This window comes from Ursus arctos, unplaced genomic scaffold, assembly GCF_023065955.2.
Source record: "Ursus arctos isolate Adak ecotype North America unplaced genomic scaffold, UrsArc2.0 scaffold_8, whole genome shotgun sequence".
Lineage (NCBI taxonomy): Eukaryota > Metazoa > Chordata > Mammalia > Carnivora > Ursidae > Ursus > Ursus arctos.
Genome location: NW_026623100.1, coordinates 53794245 through 53819131, shown reverse-complemented (window position 1 = coordinate 53819131; position 24887 = coordinate 53794245).

Sequence of the window (24887 nt, the reverse complement as noted above, 5' to 3'; positions counted from 1 at the left end):
TTCTCTATACATCCTCCCCATGGATCTTGCTTTGGCTATGGTCTCACAGCAGGACCGGGTGGTCAGAAGTGTTGCATAGCAACTGACTTCTGCCAAAGTGAATATTCTGAGTAGGAAGTAAAAACTGCCTATGTCTTAAAAGCTGGGCCTGAAAGCTGGTACAGGATCATTTCCTTATATTCTATTCATAAAAGTAGTCTAACACCTTCCCAGAATCAAGAACATAGAACCAACTTCTCAAGGAGACAAGTGCCAAAGATGTATAGCCCCATTAGGACCACAATTTTTGACCTTCTGGGAGTTGAGTGGGTCCTTCTGACTAGTTCTGGTCAATGAATTTCAGGCAGAATGGCCTGTGTCACTTTCAGACTGGGGCATTCATCTCAAATTAAAAATCTTCAAAAGTCTCTTTCCCTTAGACATAGAACCTGATTGTATTTGAGATATTAAATTGAGTCAAAATTGAAGTGCATGGAGCACAGGTCTCAGCCAACTTATAATGGATGTGTGGTATGTAAGTGAGAAATATACTGTACCTTATTAACTTAAAGTACTAAGATTTGGGAGTCGTTTGTAAGTGTACAATAACCTAGTCCATCCTGATACACAACTGTACATCTGTTTTCCTTATTATTCTCCCTAACTACTGAGATATGCTAACTTTATGATCAGATGGAACTTCTAACCATTTTTCTATGTGGAAACAGATTTATTCAAAGAAATTACTGCTTCCTAACATATCACATACAGCAAAACAACCAGAGAACAATTCAAATATTAACTCATCCTCTCTTGAAGCTAAACAGAGAAAAATTGTTTCAGGCGGTATTTATTTTTCCCTAAATGGACAAAGCCTCTCCAGTAGAATTTATTAAATTCTACTTGTTTTCTTGGCATTGTTATATTCCTGTCAATGTTTGCTAATTCATTTTCCTTCCCATTTTTTTTCCCATTTATTTCATCTACTTAAGTTTGCTTAGTGCAGGAATCAATTTCCAATGTTTTATATTTCAGGAAAGCTTCACGTACTTTTAGGAACAATAAATAACAAGGAAGTTACTTCAATTTTACATTTAAAAATCATTTGGCCAAATAAGAAAATAGTATGCTTTTCAGGGCTGCTTTTTGTGCCTTAAGTATTAAATTTCAGAGGGGTGAAGGGCACGATGACCTTTCTTCCCATATTTTTGCAGCTGAGCTTCATGTACAGGATTGATTTCAATTGTACATTCGGACATTTAGGTCAAAGGGGCACCTACTAGAGGACAACACTCATTAGATTTGCATTTCTTTAAATGTCCTTAATTTGTAATCCTTAAAGCAGAGGTGAGAAACTAACAAGGACTCCAGGGCTTCCAATCCTGAACAAGGCATGACACGTCCCCAGCAAACGTTCTATGCTTCTGTTCTATGCAAGCAGGAGAATGCTCAGGATGAGTTTTATAGGTCAGCTGAGTTACCTTGAATTACAAAATTTGAGAACATCAAAATTGGAATTTATCAAAGTCATATCTCCACCTGAATCACACATTCTTTCCGTAGTTCTGAATGATGATCATCTAGAACTGCTTGAATTCTCAGGTGACAGGAAGATCAAAGGACCAGAAGAAACTCAGTTTTCTGTATGGATTGTTCCAGGTATTAGAAAGTACATTCTTTATTGGTATGGAGTTTGTATCACTGTCAGCAGGTACTCCAGCATACAATTTCCAACCCTTACGTGAGAGAGAACAACTACATCTTCTCATGTTTTTAACATTTCAAATGATCACCGTTTTGTCTACATGGTCCCTAATTATAACACTGATACAGAAGAGTGTACTGAATGATTTTAAAGTGGGCATACATGTAACCACCATACAAATCAAGAAACGAAACCCTGTCAGCACTCAGAAGATGTGTATGTGTTCCTCCCACCCCACTCCATCCTTCTTCTGTGGAGGTACTTACTATTCTGACTCAGTATGTAAGAATTCCCTTCTTTGTAATTTTACCAGTTACACGTTTTATCTGTCTTTGAACTTTATTTAAATGTAATAATTCTATTTGTACTATTTTGTGTCTTGCTTTTTGAATTCACTTTTATAGTTGTAAGAGTTGACCATAATGCTGTATAATAGTTTGTTCACTTTGGTGCACTATGATATATACCTTTGTATAAAAATACATCACAATTAATTTGCTTTTATTCCTAAAGCCACTAAACATCATTGTACATGTGTCTTGAATATGTAAGTATATAATTTCTGTGGGATATATACCCACAACTGTTAATTTCTCTGTGATAGGATAACACGTATCTTTTATTTTACTAGATATTGCCAAAATGTTCTCTACAGTTATTATTCCAATTTACATTCCCACCATCAGTACACAGAAGTTCCTTTTGCTTTACATCCTTCCAACATTTGTACTATCAGATTTAAAATTTTTGCCCAATATAGTGAATGTAATTTTAATTTGCATGCCCTGAATGATTACTGAAGTTGATCATATTTTCCTCTGTTTATTAGCTGTTTGAATTTTCTTTTTTGTAATATGCCTTTTTTCTTCTATATGACAGCATTTTAATATGAAGTCAACTTTCAGGTTTTTGCTTAGTTCTGTTCTTCAATGTTCATTAAATTATAGTTTTTTGGATTACTTTTGTATGTACTTTAGATTGGCTTCTTTTTTATTACAATACAACACTGAAAATGAAACTCAATATGATCTGAACAATGCAGAATAAATCATAGTTCTACTCCCTTTAATCTGAAGACTATACCTAGACTATGCTTTGCATTAGCAATTTTAGGTGCTTTGTTAGCAAGTTATAATTTATCCGACAGCATTGAAAGCCACTGTTCTGTTAAGCTTGGTGGTATTCTTATAGAGTGATCTGAACAGGTGGGTTAATTTCTCCTATTCACCGAGGTCAGTTAATAGTTGTTATAGTCTACCTACACACTGAGCACAGTTGTTGTTGCTTTTATTGGTGAGACATTTTTGAAGCATGGGTATTTTTTCCCCTTGGTCAAGAAGAGGAGTGAGGTAAGAGCAATGATTTTCTTGTGTGTGAAAGTTGAACAAATTTTATTAGGAAGGAAATTGAATCCTGGTAACAAATTTTTCATATGGTAATGTTTCATATGCAAAAAATACAAGTATTTTATATAGAAATGATTATATAAAAACATTGTTTTAGTTCTCAATGAATATGTAACAGTATCTTTGGGCAAACATGTTTCATGGGGTAGAATTATAAGCAACTTAATTTTCAATTTTTCATTCTTTCTTTAAGTTTATTCCGTAGGGTTAATATCTCCTCCTCTCCCTGAGATGAAATTCAATAGTCTCGTGATTTTGGTGTTATTTTCAGAAATTAAAATAAATTTAAATAATTAACATATCCATAAATATATTAATAAAATTTTAACTGTCTGGATTCTAGTATCTCCTAAGTCCTGACCTGATCCTGCACCAGGAGGAATGGGATGCAGGTGGCAAAATCACTTTTTCCCTACCTTGTGATTTGATTCTTCTGCATCTCCCCAACAGTGGTTGTTGGCCCTGCCAGGGCTGATAAAGTGAGAGAAGGTGAGAGAAGACAATGGGCAGGAAAAATTCTCACTTGGCATGTATTACTGTAAATAATTATTCTCTCTGAGCTTTGAACATATTTCAAATTGACACAACACACTCATGGATTCTTAGAAGAGATCCTTATCGTCTGGCATCCCTCCCCTGAAGTTCCCTCGATGTAGCTGATACAGACAGTCCTCACTGGTTGGCTGCTTGGTGGTGAACTTCCACACCGACCATCTCTCTGCTGGGGCTCAGTCGACCCTCTTGGGTAACACTCCTTTCCAACTGGATTTTTCTTTCATGCACCTGGTCCACCTCTGGGATACTCACCCTTAGCTCTTCATTAGGACTGTATGTACTAAACTGGTACCTCTCTCTGAGATGGAAATATACTTCAACCAACCTCTCAAACTTTAAGTTTTCAAGGCATAAATTGGATCACTGCATGTCTCATTTAAACTCTTCAAGTGTTCTGTGGAATCCTTTCTTCCTAGCCTTGAGTTGAGAAGTAGATACCCTTCCCTCTTTCTACTTAGAAATGGGCTCTCTCTGCCCAAAAATTCTTTAACTATTAGATTTCTGACTTTTCTATACTCTTAATATGGGTGAGGGAAGATTCTACTTTGGAGTGTAATGTATAGTATTAGAGAATTTGAACTGAAAATAAGGCTAAAATAATTTTATTTATGCATTCAGAAATAAAAGCACATTGTATACTTCATTCTTTTATCCAACTAATATTTACTGAGTGTCAATTATGTCAGTACCGTTTTAGAATCTAGGATCATACTTTGGAAATAAAACAAAAAAAAATCTGTATTTTACAGAGTTTGTATTCTAGCTTGGACAAAGAAATAACAAAGTGAATAAGTAATGTATATAGCATGTTAGATGACATTAAATGCTAAGACAAGACAATGTTAATTAATAAAATAAAGAAGAGGACACAATCAGTGGGGGTGTTGTACTTTTAGATAGAGTGACCAGGGAAGCTCTCACAAGAGGCTTATGTTTGAATAAAGACCTGAAGAAGGTGAAGGAATGAACCATATAATTTTTATGTGAAGAAGATTCCAGGTAAAGTGGTGATATTGAACAACTGCCCTGAAGTGGGACTACATCTGCCTTGCATGAGGTAAGGAGGGAGGCTGATATAGTTGAAAGGAAGGGAACCAGGAGAAAAGTAGTGAGAGACATGGTTAGAGAGGAAAACAGAAGACGGTACATCGTTTAGGGCCTATAAGTCGTTGAGAGGACATTGGCTTTTGCCCCAAGTACAACTTGGAATTATTGAAGGGTTTTGAGCAGAAAAAAGACATCATCTAGGTTATATTTTAGCAAGATTATTCTGCTTCCATGTGGAACATGGTCTATGAGGCAGGGACACGGCCAGAAACCAGTGACCATTTAGGAGGCTACTAGAATCACCTAGGTGGGAAATGATGATGTCTTAAAAAGAGTTCACAATGAGGGAAATGGTGAGAGGCAGTCAGAATTTAGATCTGTTTTAAAGTGAACTGACAGGCATTCCTGATGAATTAGAGAAGGAATGAGTTAAGGATGACTATGGGTGTTTAGCCTGAGAAACTGAAAGAGAAGACATGTCATTTACTGAGGTAAGGAAGGCTGAGGAAGAAACACATTTGAAGGGAAAGATCAGGGGCTCAATTTTGGACATGTTAAGTTTGAGATGTTGTTAGCATTTAGGTAGAAATATCAAGGAAATTTTTGGTTACAAAGTCTGAGGTTTAGTGAAGAATCCAGGCTGGAGATATAAATTATATCCCTGTTAAAGTAAAACCTTACATTAATTTAATTTGTTGTTTTAAAACTTCTTTTATTAGTGACAATTAGCAGTAATTAGAAATTATCATACAATGTTATTTCTGATGAGTGTTGTGCTGGAAAATATCTAAGAAGCATTCATGATATTAAACCATGAATATCTGAGGAACAAAAATAATCCTGAAAGCACAATCCAGGAATGAAAAATTCAAGCAACTTCCAGAAGCTTATACCAGTTTGAAGGCTAAGGACAAAAAATAGTCCTTACTGCTTTCCCCCTTCACTCGTTCATTATTGAGTGCCAGGGCCTGTGCTGTTCAGCAGGATTCAAGGATGGATAAATGCGGTTCATGTCCTACAGGAATTCATACTCAAGGAAACAGACAAATAAATATCTATGATGTAATGTGCTAAGAATTAGAATAGAATAGGTACCCCCAAGTGCTATATTAGCCTTATAGGAAGGAAGTCATCTCTACCTAAGAGTGTCTGGAAAGTGTCACAGAAGAAACAATGGGTCTTAATGGCCCATTAGTATTTCAGCAAGCGGAGATAAGAATCTTATTATTTTAGACAGAGGCAGATGTGAAGTCAAGGTGTATGAGGACATGCCATTCAGAAAAGAGCTTGGCATGCTGGAACACAGTGTATGAGTTGGAGAAAGAAGAGAGGAGATGCTAGAATAGCTTGGAGACAAATGGTGAGTTATCTTTCTCTTAATGGGAGATATTGAATCCTGAAATATAAAAATACCTTAGAACTGTTAGGAGCTGGGACTAAAACCTTCCATTCAGATGGTGCCCAATTACGATCTATCCTTGCTGATGATGAGAAGACCTGTGCCTCTGATGTCTCAGCCTTCTAGTCTTCAGCTCTTATAAAAATCCTTGAGCTGAGTATGAAAGTCAAGCTGAATAAAAGTGCAGTAGATATAACTTGGGGTAAAGTTTAAGGTGGCCAACTCAACTTCAACCAGAGTGGCAGGGAAGTCAGTGCTCCTAACCTGGGGACACAGGACATTCTACACACTCAAGGTTCCGGATCATCTTTCCAAGGTAGGAAGTGTTACTTGCAGGGAATGGAGATAGGACACTTCCTTAATGTGACACATCCCTATAGACTTCAAGCACCTTAGTGGCCTGTAATGCTACCCCTCTAAGGTAGTTTCAGGATGAAAGCAGAGACATACAAAGATAATAAAGTTGAAGCCCAGGAACAGTAGAATATTCCCAGGCAGGTTCCCTAGTGCCACTCCTAAGCTAGTTTGTGCCTTGCTGCTTGAAACTAAGGTTTCTGGGGTGGTGGGTCCTGGCCAAGTTCAAGGCCTATGAAGATGAAATTCAAAGTGAAGTGCCCCCAAGGGAACAAAACAAAACACAAAACTCAGCAATCTCATGTTTGAAATTGTTAATTCAGTCTTGTATTATTTACTTTTGCAATTCAGTTCAGGTGTGGTATTTCTGGAAGTGAAGGATTGATCCAGGATCGACATAAGCTGTATTTTCATTGAATAAGAAATATTTCAATCACCACGTTAAATTGGTTCCTGAAGAGAAATTGCCCTTATTATTTTTAGTTAGCAGATGGCTTTATTTTTCTAACTGTAGGAAGTTTATACCTGGCAATAATAAGAAACATCAAATTTCCTACATCCCCTTGAAACTGAGGGTGCACAATGCTATTGCCAACATCACTCCTAAAATTACACTACTTACTTTGATTTTAAAAAGGACTGCACATAAATATACACACCTACACACAGTGTTCCTTTTGTTAAATCCATACACATTAATGCACATATATGAGTGGAAAGTAACAGTATTTGGCTTCTGCTGGATTGCTGGAACACTTTTTGAAGAAGAAATTATCCCCAGAATGGTCCTGTGAAACACACCACTTATTCTAACTGTCATTTTGGGGGTGCCTGGGTGACTCAGTCAGTTAAGCATCTACCTTTGGCTCAGGTCATGCTCCTGGGGTCCTGGGATCGAGCCCGCATCAGGCTCCCTGCTCAGCGGGAAGTCTGCTTCTCCCTCTTCCTCTGCCCCTCCCCCTACTCATGCTCTTGCTCTCTATCTTTCTGTCAAATAAATAAAAAAAAAATCTTTAAATAAAAGAAAATAAATATCATTTTGGCCACCAGTGTTTCTTCATCCTTTTTCTACATAGCAGTTGTTCTAGTTCACATACGTCATGGCTATTAATAAATCAGAAATGTCCAATGGAGCCAGTCTTCTCCTCAGGCAACTTGTACTCTCTCATGGATGGCCTTTGCTGTCTGTAATCAAAGTACAAACTGCTCCCTCAGGAGAACGACGATGACAAGAAAAACAGGATAGGCAGAAAATTATACACTTGAAGAAGCAGAACAATACCACCCAGTACTAAGAGAAGTGCAAACCTGTCTACACTTCCACATGTCAAGAGATGTGAAATAATTATGTCTTGTGGAATCACAGAATTTCAGAGTTCAAAGGAGGATCAGAGGTCTTTTGGGCCACACAGATAAGGAAACTGCAAAGGTAAGTAATTTTTACAATTTCTCAGAACTGGTTTCCAGCAGAACTCAGAGTTAGATGTTGTTTCTGGTCCTCCAAGTCAATGTTTTTAAAGCTATAATGTACTAGACTTCTCTCTAAAGCTCCCAAACTTTAAGAAGGTTAAGGGCAGAAATCATTTGAACAAATGTACGGTGACATGTATACACCATTGTAGTACCATGTAGAGTAGTTTCACTGCCCTAAAAATCCTGTGCTCCAATCCCTCCCTCTCCCAATCCCTGGCAACCACTGACTTTTTTTTGCTGTCACCATAGTCTCACCTTCTCCTGAACGTCATATGGTTGGAATCATACAGTATATAGCCTTTTCAGATTGACTTTTTTCAGTAGTAATACACATTTAATTTTTCTGAGTCTTTTCTCATTTCTTTTAGTACTCAATAATATTCCATTGTCTGGATGTAACCAGTTTATTTATCCATTCACCTAGTGAAGGACATCTTGGTTGCTTCCAAGTTTTGGCAAGTATGCATAAGGCTGCTGCTATAAACACTCCCATGTTGAGGTTTTTATGGACATGTTTTTAGTCCCTTGGGCAGAGTCCAAGGAGCATGACTGCTGGATCTGTAAGATAGGAGTCTGCGTAGTTTTGTAAGAAAGTACCAAGCTGTCTTCCACAGTGGTTGTACCACTGTGCATTTCCATCAGCAAAGGATGAGAATTCTTGTCTCTTTACATCCTCACCAGCATTTGGTGTTGTCAGTGTGTTGGACTTTGGCCATTCTATCAATTTTATAGTTGTATCTCATTGTTGTTTTAATTGCATTTCCCTGATGACACATGATGTAGAGTATCTTTTCATATGTTTTTTTTTTTTGCCATGTGCATACCTTTGGTGAAGGGGCTATTAAGGGCCAATTATTTAACTGTGTTATTTATTTCTTATAGTTGAGTTTTAAGTTGTGCATTTTGTGGATAACAGTCCCTTATCAGATGTGTCTTTTGCAAAGATTTTCTTTAAATCTATGGGTTATCTTCTTCTTAACAATGTCTTTTGCAGAAGAGTAGATTTTTAATTTTAATAAAGTCCAACTTATCAATTATTTTTCATGGATCTTGCTGTCAGTGTTGTAGCTAAAATGTAATCTCCATACCCAGTATCATCTAGGTTTTCTCTGGTGTTTATTTTCTAGAAGTTTTATAGTTTTGCATTTTACTTTTAGGTCTATAATCCATTTTGAATTAATTTTTGTGAAGGATACAAGGTCTGAATCTAGACTTATTATTATTTTATTATTATTCTTTTGCATGTGGCTGTCCAGTTGTTCCAGCACCATTTCTTAAAAAGACAATTTTGGCTTCAGTGTATAACCTTTGTTCCTTTGTCAAAGATAGTTGATATATTTACATAGCTCTATTTCTCTGCTCTCTATTCTGTTACACAGATGTATTTACCTATGCTTTCATCAATACCACATTATCTGGATTACTGTAGCTTTATGGTAAGCCTTGAAGTCATGTAGCACCAGTCCTCCAATTTCGTTCTTCTCTATCAACATTGTGTTGACTATTCTGGGTCTTCTGCCCTTCCATATACATGTTAAAATCAGTTTGTCAATATCCACCAAATAACCTCCTGGGATTTTGTTTGCATCTATAGATCAAGTTGAGAAGAACTGACATCTTGACAATATTTAGTCTTCCTATTCATGAACATGAATTATTTCTCCATTTATTTAGTTCTTTGATTTAATTCATCAGAGTTTTTGTAGTTCTCCTCAAACAGATCTTGTACATATTTTGTTAGATTTATACCTAAGTATTTCAATTTTTGGATGCTAATTAAATGGTATGCATTCTAAATTTCAAATCCCACTTCTTCCTTGCTGCGATATAGGCAAGCAATTAGCTTTTATGTATTAACTTTGTATCCTGTAACCTTGCAGGATCCAGGATTAACCTTTCTGTTGATTCCTTCAAATTTTCTGCATCATGTTATTTGTGAACAAAGACAATTTTATTTCTTCTTTCCTAATCTGGGGATGGGTGTTAAAATACTTCCTAACCAATAATATGAAGCCAGCATTATCCTAATACCAAAACCAGTCAAAAACAATGCAAGATGCAAAAGTCCTCAATAAAATATTAGTAAATCTACTCAACAATGTATACAAGAATTATACAATACAAGAACCAAATAGGATTCATCCAAGACAGACAAGGCTGGCTCAACATTTGAAAATCAATTAATGACTCCATCACATCAACAGATAAAAAAATAAAAATCATATGATCATATCATTAGATACAGAAAAAGTATTGAACAAAGTCCAGCCTCCATTCATGACAAAATTCTCACTGAAGTAGGATTAGAGTGGAAATTCCTCAAGTTGATAAACAATACCTGCAAAAAACCTACAGCTAACATCTCACTAAGATTAGGAACAAGGCAACAATGCCTGCTCTATTTCTTTTCAACATCATAATGGAAGTCCTAGCTAATGCAAAAGAAACGAAAGGGAAATAAAAAAGTATATAGATTGGGATTCTACAGAATCTAACTATAATTCATATTATATATCCCATTCCCCTATGACTCAAGAGAGTCCCATAAAAACTTTCTTAGGCACAAAATTCATGCCTTTTTTCTCCAAAAGTTTATAACGAAAGAGAGGTAACAATGTTGGCCTAGTTGTAAAAAGAAAACATAGAAAAGAATGTTAATGGTATGGACAACATGTTGTCCTCTTTATTAGGTATTTGATTTCACAAAGAATAAGTATTACATGAATAATTTTTGAAAAAAGGTAAGCAAAAATAGTGGAAAAACTAGGTTACATCTCTCATTAAGGAAGTGTTAGGATATATTGTAAACTTTTCAGTGAATTTAAATAGGAGTGAGATATAGAATAGACCAAAAGAGACTGTTTTATTTGCGTGTGTGTGTGTGTGTGTTTAAGGGAGGTCATTTTTGTGACACAATTGTCATACTGGGTGTCTTTTATATTTGCTTAGGAAATGAAGTGATTGATATGCCAAAGTGCTTATTTGTTTTTTCTGTAAATACATTTTTGTATAACAAGCCAATAAATCTGGAAATTTTTACTGAGATACAGAGATATACTAGCCATTAAATACTAAGTTAAGTGCTGTCTAAAGCAGTTTGGGGCAGAAGAGCAAAGGGTTCTGTCTTGGAAGTACCCTCATTTCCTCCCCTCTGACAATGAATGGGTCAAAGCTACATAAAATCTAGGCATCAGACTTAAAGTAACAATGGGGACCTGGGGTCATTTAAAATCTTGCCTAAGCAACTATCTAGGAGAGTGAAGGGCCACCCACAGAGAGAAAGCATTTGGCATGGACACTGGAAAACCTAGAGATAAAAGAAGTTGCTTGTCCTCTCAATAGAAGTGTGGGTGGCGGGGCCGGCAGGGAGTTTCCAAGGAGCTAACAGAAGTGTCTAAGAAAGAGCGATCTGCCTAAAAATCTAGCTATCCTTCACAAAATAAAGGTCCCCTTATAATTATACCAGTTACCTATGATCTTTTTAATACATTTTTTGTCTCTTCTCTTTCTTCCATTCTAACAGGATGGAAATTCTTGTTAGCCAGCTTCAGGAGGTGGAAAGAAGCAAAATTTAGGAGAAAAGTGAGGAAGTACCACATTCCCTTCTCTCATCGCAAGCAGCCAGCTCACAAGCAGACCCCAGCTGCCCAGGGGAAAAGACCGAACTTAGTAAGTTCAAATTTTTTATTATTATTATTATTATTATTATTATTATTAGGCACTGGAGGTTATGTTTACTGAATTTAGATTATGTCTGCTTATTTTAATGAAGTGTAGAATATCTTATTATTACCTGTGAGTAGCCCAAAAATGTCATGAGACAGTTTGAGCTGAGAAAGACCTTCATTGCTTGTTTCTTGCTCATTATTAGTGTTAAAGGAACAGTGGGAGACAATTATGAACTTGTCATTATGATGGCATCAAGCAAAACTGATTTTTCAACATGCCATTATACATGCACACACAAAGAAATGGAATTAGCCTGCCTTTTAAAAGCCTGAAAATAGGTGAACTAAATACATATCCTTGGGAGGATCAGCTGGTTTTACCAGCCTGCAGGTTACCTACATTTTACACTTTCATGGTACTTCTGATCGGCATTAAACCCTTTGGCCAGGTATATTCAGGTGTAATTCAAGTATAAAAAACCTGTATATAAGAGGTTGAGGTCTTACTGTCAAAAATCCATGAGCATCTTCCTAAAAGGCTTTCTAGTATGACAATTCCAGAGAAAGGAATTTATCAAATATTTATTTGAATGAAACCAAGGGTGGCCAACAGGAGAGTATGCTTTGAAAGAATAATCTGGAGGCCATTTGTTAAAATGCATGTTTCAGCTCTCACCCCATACCATGTAAATAGGTCTTGTATGCTTATCAAGCTTCCCTAGTGATGCTTATGCATTCTAATCAGTCCAAAGCTACTGCATTAGTAGAAAGCCCTACTTTCATTACTCTCCAGACCAAGCAAATTAAAAATAACACTTCCAGAATTTTATTGAAGAAGAAAAGACAGCAGAGGAACCCCTCTGAGTTTTGTCCATAATTCTTCAGGAAAAGATGAATTTTGGTATAAATTATTTAGAGGACTTTTTTCTCCCTTTATCTCTGTTTTATTGTGAATTCATTTGCAATATAAACTCCTACAAGGATATAGGCACATTGCTAAGGTCACAATTTTGTTTGTTTCCTCAGCAATTCCTTGGATAGAATAGTCAAAACTCACTTTTCAGGTTACCATGACCTATAGAAACACAGAGAAAACCAGCTTCGTGGTGAGTAGCAGTTCTTGACAGTGAGTTGAACACTATCTCACAACTTGGTGTCTTTCTTAAATTCTAGGTCACTGCAATAGCCAATAGAAGCTAAATTACTTTTAAATTCCAAATAAGATTATTGCTCAATCAAGCATTTCTTGACCTACATAATTCTCTGCAATATACCCTATCTAGAGTTCTCAAAATGTGAAGAGAATCAATAGATTTGTTTTTGTTATTATTCGGTTGGTTATAGTTCTCTCAATTCTGCTAAGCTGAAACAGTTACAAAAACATTGGCTAAGGGACACGATATTGAAAAAATGACTAGGCTCTGAGAAATGGAATTAATGTATTATTTTTATTCACTTTTCCACTAGAACTCATTGATTTATTGAATTTTGTGTTGAGTCTCATGCCTTTCCATTTTAAGCAGAGAGAGAAAATGGTGGGTCAAGTATAACAAAAGCCATCAGTGCTACTGTACCACATTTCCCCTCAGTCAGTGTCCCCAGGCTGAGTCAGAGAAGGGACAGGAACAGCAGCTTGAGACCAAGAAAGAAATGTGAAGCTTCTTTGTCAAAGACTAGAAAGAACAAGAGCAACTTTCTTTATGCATTGAGTTTATTGTAAGCTTTTATTTTAATTTTTTTAAACCTAGTGTTAACATTTCTGTTTACTGAATGTTGAATTGTGCCTAGATTGTATTTAATAAAATAAATGTTTACCAGAATTGGGTCAATAATGATATTGAGTAAGTACCATTGGAATGGAGTAAAAACAGTGGAATATATCATATAGAGATATATGTTTAACTTCCTGGGTACTGCCAAACTATTTTCCAAAGTGGTGGATGCATCTACCATTTTATACACCAAACAGCAGTGTTCGAGAGTTACAGTTGCTCCACATACTCACCAATATTTGGCATAATTAATCTTTCTAATTAGCCATTTTGCTTGGTATGTAAACAGCAGTTCATCATGGGTATAATTTGCCTTTCCCTAAATGAATAATGATAGTGGGTGGATATGCTTCCATGTGCTTATTTACTACTCATGTATCTATTTTGGTGTAATGTCCATTCAAATATTTCCTCATTTTTAATTTTTTTCTTTTTTGCCTCTTATTATTAAGTTATAAGAATTCTTTATATATTCCAGAAGTTATTTGTCACATATAGATTTTCTAAATATTTTTTCCCATGTTGTGACCTTCCTCTTTTTTTAATGTGTCTTTGAAGAGTAAACATTTTTCCTTTGAAGGAAGTTCAATTTATTTATTTTCTTTTATAACTCATGCTTTTTGTGTTGTTTTAAAGAAATCTTTGCTGAGGCTAAGGTCACCAAGGTTTTATTTTCTGTTTTATTCTTGATAATTAGGTCCATGATCTACTCTGAATTAATTTTTGTATAAAATTTAAAGAGTCAAGGTTCCTTTTCATTTATGTTTATCCAATTTCTCCAAAACCATTTGTTGAAAAGATTATTCACCCCTTCATTTTAGACTTCAATGACAGGTATACTACATTGTTTGATGTTGTTCCACCTAACGTGAATACACTATTAATTTTTAAATGTTTTTGTGTGTTTCCTTTGCATAGTTTCTATTGCTTGGACTTCAAGCACACTGATATTTTCCTTGATCTGCTACTTTCCTGGAGAGTATATTTTTCACCGCAGACATATTTTTTATACACAGAAGTTTGATTTGGATGTGTTTTAACATCTTTCATATCTCTCTGTAACATGATTGATTTTCTCCTACCTTCTTGGACATACGATATTGAGTAATAATAGCTCTTTCCATCTCATTGTCTAGTATTTCTATATCATTTATTTGCATCATTTTGAAGTGTGGCTAGTACAACTGAGTGCTATTTAATTTAATTTGAATATCCACATACTACTTAGGGCTACTTTATTGGAGAGTGCATAGGTGTCTGAATTGTATGGTTTTTCACAGCTATAACTAGAGTCTATAGTTTTTATTTTGTCCATTCAAGAAGGTTCCACACAGTTAATTGGTAGTACCTGACCTTAGTAAATTTCCCAATTGCTTTCTATTTTTTGTTTCTAATAAATTCATAAGTTTTTAAAACAAGTACTGTTTTCTAGAAATCGAACCCTATTAAGAGCAGTCAGCTTGTGTGAAAGCAAGAAATTCTTCCTTCATAAGAAAGTACACATGCTGGTGCAACAAAAGTGCTTCTGTAAAAAAGATATTCCAAGTCAAGCTCAATGTTAAGTGTGCAAAGGGATTTTTGGTCCCCTCCATGCATCACAGAATCAGTTTACTGGATGAGTTCTCAAAATAAGGAATATATTTATGGAAATCTTTTGTAAGTCACTATAACACTTAACTATAGTTGGTATTAAAAACCCAGAAAGTTAGATAGTTGTTGATAATCATTGCTATTAAATATAATGAAAGCAAACCTAAAAGCAACCAGTCTGACAGGATCTGAGACATAGACCAGTTCTTCTCAGCAGGAATCTTATTAAGGTATATCAATTCTGGGCTGAGATAAGAGAAAGATTGTACATGTATAATACAAAACATCTTCAAACCATGAGAAGTTACAGTTGATTATATGATACAAAGAATCACAATTTATAAAACTGTTCTTATCAGTCATTAGGCCCAACCTGCACAAGTTGGTATTTACTAATCCTGATGACCAAGTAACATAACCAACCCATCTCAAAGTTATAACTGATTCAGTTGTATTCATGTAGAAATAAAATAAGACATCAGTCAATATAGAGAAGATGAGAATCCTCTACCTTATGAAAGAGTCATAAAAAAAGAAAAAATGTATAGAGAAAGCCAAAATGCAAAAGCATTTGCTTTTTTTTAAAGCGCTTGTGTCAAAACTTCTAACACACACCTTCTCTAAATAGCACATGCCTTGTTATTTTAAAAAATGCATAAAACATGCAGCAAAACAACACATCAATCAAAGGTTTTGACACAGAGAAAGCACATATACAACAAAAAAATAAAAAAAATATGTGAAGATAATGGTTTCCAGACATTGTATGTTAGATAATGCAGGACAGTGATTCTTGAAAGAAGGAAGTCAAACAAGATGAGCCCTATAATTGACTCAGCTTACTACCTAGAGGTAATTTCCAAGCCACAGCACAGGCAAGGAGGACTGGGGAAAGGTGGAGCAGGGGCACAAGGCAATCTCTCTGAATTGAAGAGACAAAGCTGGATATTGAGAGGGGCCGAGGGGGCTAGAGTTCACAAGCAGAAAACCAGATTGGAGATCTGTTAAGAGTCTCCCTGTGTTCTTCAATGAGAACTGATGAATGTGTATGATAAAAATGCCTGAAGTCGAGGAAAGAACTATCCAAAAGAAACAGACAACCAGAAATCGAACATAGTATTAGAAATGGTTTGTGTCTTCCCAGAGTGAAAACTCCTGTAACTTAATGTAAAAATTACTCATAGTAGAGCTTTGATAGAATCAACTGTTTTTTTTAAGAACTGTGTCCCAGAACGAAGCTTAAAAATGTTTAAGAATAAAAATGTATCAGACATTCAACAAATTTACAATGTCTACATCTAATTAAGAATTATCAAATACATAAAAGCAGGACAATACAACTCATTATGATGAGAAAAATTAACCAATAAAATAGACCCGGAAATGATTCAGATGCATGATACAGAATTACTAGACAATGAGATTGAAAGAGTTCTTCTCACTCAATACCATATGTCCCAGAAGGTAGAAGAAAATTCAGCATGTTACATAGAGATATGGAAGATGTTAAAACATATCTAAAGCAAACTTCTGGGTATAAAAAATACGTCTGCAGTGAAAAATATACTGGCAGGGAATGTAGCAGATTAGACACCATCAAGGAAAATATCGGTGTGCTTAAAGTCCAAGCAATAGAAACTATGCAAAGCAAACACAAAAAACATTTAAAAATGAATAGTGTGTCCATGTTAGGTGGAATAGCATCAAGCAGCCTAGCATACCATTGGACCAGGATCATTGAGAACTTTCAGAGGGTTTATATATGAGCTGATCCATAGAAATATTGGGTAATTAACTGTAATAATATATGTACAATCTAGCCAAAATTTAAGGTTATTATTATAACATGGTAGATGGCCCAGCATGTATTGTAAAACTCTACATCTTGCTTAGCCTCCTCTATGCTGAATACCCAATCTGTAGCCTACAAGTATGGTGCTTACTTAGGCATCTGGCACAGCTGTGCCCTTGGGAATCACTGTGCTACTAGTACTGTCATTCATATAAGCATCCATTGACTCTTCCAATCCAGGGAATAAATGCCTGGCCTGATTCCCCTCTTCCCACTCTCTAAAGGAGGATAAGACTACCAAAATGAAGCTGAGACAGAGTGAAGATAAAACTGGCTTGAGATAACTTGCATCAAAAGATATCATGGATTCTCTCTTTCTCCCCTATTACTTCCCCTTGGGAAAACAGTATTCCTGTGAAAATGCCAGAGAGGCATCTATCAAACTGGGAGAGTCTTCTGTGTTCCAGAAGAAATTACTTCTGGATTTCCCTCTTTCTTTCACAGTGATACTTGGTGATAATAATGCTTACTCCCTCTATCCTCCTTTATTCAGATTGATGCGTAAGAACTACACGATCTTGTTATTCTTGTAGACATAGCAAAAAAACTCAAACAGCAGAAGTTCAGTCAAGTCCAGATCCCTTGGTGCTGATGGCTGGTTTTGTAATATAAAGGTTGACAAAATCTCATAAAGAGATGAGCAGAGGTATACCTATGGATAGTGTATTTCCAGTAGCAAATACCTTTATTCTGTCTGTTTCTCTTTGCCGTGGCTTCTACAAATAGCCCACATCTTCTCTTTGCCCCTATCATATCATGTTGGTGCAGCAGTGAGGTATGTAAGGCTATATACAGAGTGAAAACATTTCTTCTGACTTATGTATGCCTATGTAAAGAATGCATTTCTTTGTTAAATATTTGAGGGACGATTTGTGGATCTCCATGTGGCACTAGGATGATAAAATCTCTGAAGTTACTGGAAGCCAAGATATGTGTGTGTGTATAATATATCTATAATAGATATATATAATATATCTCTCTCTCTATATATATAATACCCAGGACCTCAACAAGACCTCAAAAAGAGAACCTTGAACTCAAATAAGAAAAGCTACTGTTGCTCCTCTCCCCTAATCTCTCAACCCACATATGCATGCACTGCCAACAAACACACACGATGGCATTTTTATTGACTATGAACATAATGAGCGTGGCAACGGTCCACTGTTCATTACTGCATGGCAGCCTGAGGCACGCAATGCCGACACAAATTTTGATCAAAGCTTAGGGCTCATAACACTGGGAAAAACAATAGTAAAAGCAAGGACTCAAATTTTGTATCTGCTTCACAAGAAATAAACAAAAGCCATTCTGTTTGATGATACAGAGGAGAAACATAATCATAAAACAAACAGAGAGAAATTTCTTATCCAGAAAAATAAACTAACTGAAAAATGTTTCTCATGGAACGCTCTGGGTAAATTCTGAATTTATATTATTTTAAAGGCTTAACTTTTGTTTTTTACTCCATCACCAATCTTTTTAAGAATATTCTTATTATGTGCCAAAGGAAATCTCTGTACCAGTTAGGACTGACTTTAGTTAGCAGCATATAAAGCAAAACCCAAATTAAAGGGACTTAAAAGGATAGAAGCTTAATTTTGTCTCACAGAAATCATGAAGATAAGGATTCCAGGACTGCTATGGCAGCTTCACTGGCATTAGGGAGGACTGTCTCATTTTATTTTTTTATTCTGCCTTTCCTAGCACATGTTTCCCATCACAGAGATTGCCTCACAGCATGCAAAGACTTGCAGTTCCAGATAATACGTCTCTATTCCAGAAAGAAAGAGAGAGGAAACAGGGAAAGCTGAAGGAAAAAATCTCTGTCTTTAAAAAAGTTTCCAAGGGGCACCTGGGTGGCTCAGTCAGTTAAGTGTCTGACTCTTGATTTTGGCTCAGGTCATGATCTCAGGGTCGCGAGATCAAGCCCAATGTTGGGCTCCTCACTGGGTGTGGAGCCTGCTTAGGATTCTCTCTCTCCCTCTCCCTCTGCCACCCCCTATGCTCTCTCTGAAAAAAAAAAAAAATTCTAGACACTCTCTCTGATGGCTTCTGCTTATATTTCATTGGATCCAAAGAAGACTGGGAAATATAATCTTTTATTCAGTTATTTTATTGCAGTAGATGCAATCAGGTTTCATTTGTAAGGAGAAAGGTGGAGTTGACAACGGGTGAGCAAATAGTAACCAGTCTGCCTTGGGATCAGTTTACTGCTGTAGTAATAATTACCTTGAAAAAAGGTCTTTATTTGATAATTTTCTAGTCCCAACTCTCAATAGATTTTTTGGAGGCGGTCAACGTAACAGAACTTAGACATAGTAATAGGAGTGTCAACTTTCTTCCCTTTGAGAAATCATCTACTTTTATTCCATTCTTTATCTTCATCTATTTTGGTTACAATCAACAGATCTCTTCTTCTTAATTACAGGTAGAGTTTGTATTGTGTTTCTAATTTTTGTTTGCCTTATTTTGGGGCAAATTTCTAAAGAAAGGTGGAGACACTCTGTTTTTACCACCTTACTCTGGAAATGCTACTCCTATTACATTTTGGAGATACTCTGGAAAGAAGCATCTGCCCTCCTTCACCAAACCTCTCACCCTCAAAAGCACTCACTGCCAGACTATTCCTTTCAAGTGCAGAGCACCCAACATCACTAATCAGTTCGCTATTGAAGACCGCAGCAGTGCAACGCCCTTGTTTACAGATCTCATGGTGTCACAGAGTTAGAATGCTTGCTTGTGTCATCCATGAGTGGAGGCAAATTTATCAGGGTGTCTTCTAAAGTTTGGCCACAGAATCTTAGCAATACTGCACTGAAATAGAACACTGGTAAGAAAACAAGAAAATTTACTGTCTTCATTAAGTCATCAAAGGGTAGCTTTGAGCCGAATTGGAATAATTCTGAGCAGTATATTCTCAGTCAAAACTAATCATCAAACCCTCTGGCTGGAAACAATAACACAATTTTCTTCGGTGGTCTGGCATCTACTTTAGGTGCTTGTCTCTTCTTCTAATTTCTCTCTTGATATGGAATTGTTTCTATTTTTTGTCCTCTAAAGAAAACAACTGATAAAGTCATTTACACTAAGGTAAATATTTGCCTCTAATTTATTTGTTTCTAAAACAATTTCCAATTGAAAAGTTAATCTGGAGAAAAAAGGCAATGGATTAAGTGAATTACATGTTGAACTTCGAGCATGGGAAAGACGATGCATATACACAGACCTTGCCCACACACACACACACGAAATATTTCTCATGTTATGTCTCCTCTGTGGGTTGGCCACAGTCTACTTTATGTTGTTTTCATCTCAGGGCCCAAGATCTTTCTAAATGTTGTTGGTTTGGGGGCAGGGGAAAAGACACCGGATGGCTGACTACACTTTGGGACTCTCAGAGCTTCTCAGAAGTTTGCATACATCAATTTTGCTCACATTCCGTTGGTCACATTAAAGCCACAAAGCCAAGGTGTAAGTCAACGGATAGGGATGTACTAATTTGCTACAGAGGGAAGCACAGAAAATAGTTTAAACAAAAATATAACCTATCACAATCTTACACTTTTTTTGGCATGCAAATTTTCTTTTCCTTGGTTTGACATTGTAATTGGCCTCTGTGGCATGCTGGGATCTGATACTAAATATAGTTCTGGAGGAAATTAGATAGTAGTGGTAGAGCATGAAGATAATTGGTATCCCCTTCCAAGGTGACCCATGAGATCATTTCAGCTCTCCAATATTCAGGAGATGAGGGGTTGTTGTGGCTTCCCTGTGAGGCTCTTTGGGGGTTTAGACATTTAAAAATCTTTCCTTTGTAAAATCATTCAAATATCAAATTCTATTTGGGGGGTTATCATTTTTTTTCTCAATCAACTTTCACATTAGGGACTTAAGTGAGTCTGTGGATTTAGTGTATTTTGTAATTTAGCATCTCACTGGATCAGATTGTGTTTGATCTTTGTCTGTATTAGTCCTCCAGCTAATTCAGGAAAGAAATTAATTTAGAGGGATCACAGACATTTCCCGTTTCTCTGATTGTGATTTGAGCCAAGAATTTAAAGCCTTGGCTCTATTATTTTCATTTGTATGTTATTCAGTATTGTTAGAAACAGCCTATCTCACAGACTTCCAATTTGATGTGCCTGTTAACAGTACACAATGGAAGCCACCACGTCATCTGCCAGAGTCATACGTTCATAGGTGAAACTTTTGGTGATGCCTTTAACACTGAGCACCGTGAAGCATGCATATGCCATTCTGTAGCGGAAAAAGAGAGAGTTCTTCCTTTTCAACCAACCCTGTCAGAGGAGCAATCAATTTCCCATCCTTAAAAGTCTATTAACCTGCAACTGCTTTTGCTATATTTTACCAATTAAGATTTGGTCTCACATAACAAAATCCTCTAGCAATTTCAAGCAGAAGAATATTTGATATGGGGAAATGAGTATTTATAAAATTACTGGAAGGCCTAGAGAAGCAAGTTCTGCGCTGGGCCTTCCGAAGGACTCCTACAGAGCACTTGAGCTGGACTACTGATGGAGATTTAACTTTGCTGGAATCTGGAAACAGCCTCACAACTTCTGGTTCCAGGATCGTGGTACCTTAGCTGTGTACAGGGATTAGGAAACCATCACTGGAACTGTTGATTCAAGATGTGCTGCCAGAGCCAGGAATGGGCCACCTCTCAGGCCGCTACCTTGGACCCCACTTCATGAGGTTCTAAATACAAGGCCTGTATGTGCCCATGTGATTCTTGGGATCTAATACACATCTGTAACTCTGCAAGCGAGTCTGAGGAATCTTATACTTTGAGTTCTAATAGAGGAAGGAGCTTAAGAATAAATGTTAGAAAACACAGTAAATAAATAAAATAAATAATAAAGATAAAAAATAAGTAAATGAGAAATATTGAAAAAGCCTATCTTTAGTATGTACAGTATTATTCTATTGCAGTTTATTTTCCATCATTTCTGTTGAGAAGTCTGTTTTCAATTTATGGTTTGCCTTTATAGATTAAAAAAAAAATACTTGGTCTGTGGTTATACTTGGTATCTTCTCTTTTTATTTGTTGTGCTGCAGATTTGTTGTCATTTCTAGGTGTGGATTAATTTGTACTTACTCTTTTTAAGATTCACTTTGATTCCTGAAAGAATTTATGTACCTTAATAATTCTTGAAAATTCTCATTGTTATACTTTCTCTTTCCCAGTCACTCTGGTCTCTCCAGAAAGTTCTATTATATACATGTATATTTTTATATATGTACATACACATGTATACACACAAAAAAACTTTTATTATACCCTTTATGTTTTTAACCTTATTACTATATAATTTCCATATAATTTTCATATATATATAACACAGATAACCAATGAGCTCAGCAGTGTTTAATTTGCTATGTAATCCATCCACTGGTTTATTTTATTTCAATGACTATATTACCTATCACCTGAAGTTCTACTTTGGTCTTGTAAAACTGGTAGGTGTTTTTCCATAGTGTTAAATTAGTGCCTCTTTTATTAAAGAACGCGGTTATTTTAAATAAACATATAATAACTTCTCTGCTGGTTCTATTATCTGAAATTCTTTAAGGGAGTGTAGTGAGCTGAATGGTGGACCTGCAAAAAGATATACTCTCCTTCTAATCCCTAGAACCTGCCAATGTTCCCTTATTTGGAAAAAGGGTCTTTGCAGATGTAGTAATTACACCGAGGTCTCAAGATGAGATCACCCTGGATTATCTGAGTGGGCGCTAGAGCCAATGACAAGTGTCCTTAAGTGAGACATACAGAGGAGTTCCAGAGAAGAGGAGAGGAAGGAGGCAGAGCCTGGAGTGATGGAGCTGCCAGCTAAGGAGTGCCAACAGATACGAGAAGCTGAAAGAGGCAATGAACGGGGGCTCCTCCAGAGCCTCTTAAGAGTGCAACCCTGCTGACACCTTGACTTCAGACATCTGGTCTTGGGAGAATAAACCTCTGTAGTTTGTAAGCCACTTACTTCATGGTCATTTGTTAAGGCATCCCTTGGAAATTAATACAGACTGTAACCTCCCTTTTCTTGTCTCTGCTTCCTCTTATTCATGGTTGCTTAGTTCCTCATGTCCAGGAGACTTGTGTATTATGTACATCTAATTATTCCAGAAGTCTGAGGGGTATCACTAAATTTTTATGTTTTATTTTTATATCTTGGAGGCTATCGATGGATCCAGGGAGTAAAAATGTGACCTTCAGATTCTGGGTAGGTAGGCAGTTGATGGTGAATACCTTGAGAAACATTTCTTTCCTGTCCTGGCCACCCCTCCTGTATTGGTTAATTTTGTTTTAGTTGACCCTTTCACTGAAGGTACAGCCACTCTCCATCTTTTGAGGAACGAAGGTCACATCGTCAGCTTCTACTGTAGCCACGGTATAACCGAATTTCATCAGTAATAGAGACCAGCCACTCCCACCTCCACCCCAGTCCTGCTCTGCGTCAGTCTGAGAACATCATACTCTAGTTTTTTAAGTCTCTGATAATTCTTAAATTTCATGCAAGAATGATTATAATTTTTAAAGGACTTTAAAATATTTAACCCAGTATTTATTTCTAAGTAATTTGTAGCATGAAGTATAGCAGCTAGGACATATATTTGGCTTAAGCTTGTGACAGAGACCTAAATGTGCATTCCAAATAAGTAGTAATTCATTAAATAAGCTTGTAACTGAGGCACAAAATAAAATTACAATTTCCTGGTTGTAATTATGTCACCACTGAAGGAAAATGGCTGAAGGGTCTATAAGATATCTCTACATTAATTTATACAACTGTACGTGCATCTACAATTGTCTCAAAACAAGACATTTTTAAAGTAAAAATGGGGGCACCTGTGTGGCTCAGTCGGTTAAGCATCTGCCTTCGGCTCAGGTCATGATCCCAGGATCCTCAGATCAAGGCCCATATCAGCCTCCCTGTTCGGCCTCCCTTTGTGTGTGTGTGTGTGTGTGTGTGTGTGTGTGTGTGTCTCAAATAAATAAATAAAATCTTTAAAAATAAAATAAAATAAAAGTAAAAATGGTTAAGCCATGAACAAGTTTCTATTTCACATAAAAGGAAAGCTAAGTCTAGATGGTGGCAGCTGAGGGTTTTATGCTTATCTAGGATTTGGGCTGTTTCCGCTCTATAATATCTATACTGGAGCCCTTGCCCTCAGGTCCCAAAATGTACTTCAGTTACCAGATCCTGCTCTGTTCCTTGGAGGTAGGGAGGAAAAAGGGCATACTTTTCAAGAATACACTCCCAAAGTTGCATCGCTTACCTTTTATGCCAGAGGTTAGTTATATGGCCACACTCTTCAGAAGCTGCCTGAGAACTGAAGTCTTTATTCTCGGTGGTCTGTTACCCATATTAAAATTGGGGGTTCTAGTTCTGTGGTAGAAGAGAGTTACCTAGAATTCTCTGTCATAAGAGAATTTTCAGGGTACGTTGTCCACATATTATCTAGTGCAAAAATCTTTTAGTACCTTTTTGGGGTTTTTTGTTTTCTTTTTTGTTTTCAACATAGGGACTTACTTTAAACACTTCATGTAAGGGAATACTCTTCTTTTTTTTTTTTTTTTTTTTTTTATTCAGTAAACTCTATACCCAACATGGGGCCTGAACTCCCACCCCAAGATCAAGAGTCACATGCTCTACCAACTGAGCCAGCCAGGCGCCCGATACCTTTTTGTTACAGTAGATCATACAAGGGAATATTATCAGGCCATATATGTGTATTTGTTTCAAAACAAAACCTCGAGTTCCATCACATAATTAAAGATTTTGAAAGAATATCCATAAAATAAAATTATACAACTAGCTAGCATCTACAGAATTTCTAAATCATACTTATAATTTATTTTTATTATTATTATTATTATATTTGGGAGGTGTTTGGGGAATGAGCAAACACTGATGTGGTTATATAGTTGGAGTAAAATTTCTATATTTTTTAATAAAATATTAAATCAGCCAGAAAGTTTTATAAAAAATCTTTAGTAAAAGAGTTTTTCTTGCATGCTGCATGAAATCGTAATGATCAGAATCCTGAAAGCTTCAAAATACTAT